The sequence below is a fragment of the Engraulis encrasicolus genome, chromosome 21 (genome assembly GCF_034702125.1).
Source record: "Engraulis encrasicolus isolate BLACKSEA-1 chromosome 21, IST_EnEncr_1.0, whole genome shotgun sequence".
NCBI classification, from domain to species: Eukaryota; Metazoa; Chordata; class Actinopteri; order Clupeiformes; family Engraulidae; genus Engraulis; species Engraulis encrasicolus.
Window position 1 is genome coordinate 11363621 of NC_085877.1, and position 2500 is coordinate 11366120.

At 46.3% G+C, this 2500-nt stretch overlaps 1 protein-coding gene across 1 annotated transcript in view; it reads right to left on the reverse strand.

Annotated features, from left to right (window-relative positions):
• Window positions 1-2500, reverse strand: part of acer2 (alkaline ceramidase 2) — an 18743-nt gene that overhangs the window by 7661 nt on the left and 8582 nt on the right. The window lies entirely within an intron of this gene.

Sequence of the window (2500 nt, forward strand, 5' to 3'; positions counted from 1 at the left end):
TTTACATCTCTGCACGCACACACACACACACACACACACACACACACACACACACACACACACACACACACACACACACACACACACACACACACACACACACACACACACACACACACACACACACACACACACACACACACACACACACACACACACACACACACACACACACACACACACACCTAGCCTATACAGTATACAGAAGAACAGATCTCACACACAAAGCGGATGACTCATTTAGTGTGAACATGTAGCGCTCAGCTCATCAACAGTGCAGTGCTTGGGGAGTGTGTGTGTGTGTGTGTGTGTGTGTGTGTGTGTGTGTGTGTGTGTGTGTGTGTGTGTGTGTGTGTGTGTGTGTGTGTGTGTGTGTGTGTGTGCGCAGGCATTAGCAGAGTGTGAGTGGGCTTGGCTTGGGCGGCATCTATTTTTTAACTGTTACATCACTGACATTTCAATACATGTCCGTGTGTTTGTGATAGTTTGTGAGTGTGTGTGTGTCAGTGTGAGAGTGTGTGTGTGTGTGTGTGTGTGCTCCTGGATTTGTTACCAAACAACAAAAACGGTTAAGTCACATCACTGACATTTCAATACATGTTCGTGTGTGTGTGTGTGTGTGTGTGTGTGTGTGTGTGTGTGTGTGTGTGTGTTTTCCTGGATTTATTACCAAACAACAAAAACTGTTAAGTCCTCCCAGTCCATCTCTTCAGTCCTACCAGTCAATCCCAGATCCATACAAATCAGTCCTACGGTAGCCCAACTACTCAGCTCCGCAGCCCTAATAGTCAATACCAGACAACTACAAGTCAATCGAACAGTCAACACGCCAACACAAACATCAAGGCAGATTTAAATGACAAATATTGCTTATACAGTAACTAACGCACGCACGCACACAAATGTGGTGCTTGATTGCTGTTGTAGAGACACTAGCTTTGTCAGCACAACAACCTTAACACTGGACAAGCGATCCTATCCCACACCAGTGTAAGAACACACACACACACACACACACACACACACACACACACACACACACACACACACACACACACACACACACACACACACACACACACACACACACACACACACACACACACACACATTTATGTCTAAAGAAGGACCTCAACAGTGGACAGCAGATTCCACCTCAGTGTGAACAAAGATCAGAGGTCAAAGGTCAGACCTTGGCCTGAGGTCACAACAAGCAGGACAACACTGATGACCTCAAGCCATGACCTCACACTCACTCACTCACTCACTGAAATGCACATTCACACACAAGAAGGTACACATGAAAATATGATGTACTTTTACAGACAGTCAAAGACACACGCACACACACAGTAATCATTCAGCGCAACCACACCCTAACACACACACTTCAACAATGATGTCCGTCTCGCGCACACACGCGCACACACACACACACACACACACACACACACACACACACACACACACACACACACACACACACACACACACACACACACACACACACACACACACACACACACACACACACACACACGTTCAGTGGTGGCCCAAATGCACACTTAAAACAATAAGTCAATGATGCCAAATACACACATACACACTCTCAATAACTCAGCAAGCTGCGTCAAATTAGTGGTTCTTCCTTTCCAAGCAGATAACATCATCGCCCCCCTGGAGAGCGAGAGTGAGAAAGAGAGAAAAGAGAGAAAAGAGAGAGAGACCAAGCCCAGAGAGCCAAGGGCGGCTGAAAAAGTTTTAAAGTGGTGGTGCATTTTTCCCCCTCATCTTTTATTTCTTAACAATGTTTCTGCTGCTACACTCCACTCATTTGTCTACAGTAAAAGTTGAGTTGCCTCATTCAGGGAGCCCAAAAGTGGGCATGCAAATGCACCACTGCATCCCCTTTCCGGCACCTATGCAGAGAACACCTATGCAGAGAGCACCTATGCAGAGAGCACTTTCACTGATTTGTGATCGTTGGGCCAAGACCAGAGAGCTTTGTGATTGGTGGGGCTTGGGATGTCGGCACTAACAGTAACAAAAATGGGGCGCACACAAAGCTTGTGTCAAAAACTGTATATTGCCGGCGAAAAGTAACAAAAGAAGTCAATGTCAAGACAGCTTGAAGTCACTGACCGTTTTCGACAAAAGCCAGTTGTGTGCAAACTTATTTGTGAGCAGACACACCAAGCGCTACACGGCTCAAAGCCTAGGCGCAGACGCTGACCTTTTTTTTTGACATACAGTGAACACCATATAGATTATAGATTGGAGCGATGGTAGCGTACTGTAGTCCATCTCTTCCTCTCTCTCTGTCCCTGTTAAGGCACGAATAGACCGAGCACGACGTTAGCGATTCCAGCGATGGAAGTAATTGACTTTGTATTGAGTTGCGAGACAAAAGCAATTCAGGCGACTAGCGGCGATTTGCGCAATTTGAGCGACAGTTTGTACTTTAGTGAGCATTGTGCAAATTAGCTCTGATGCGGATTGG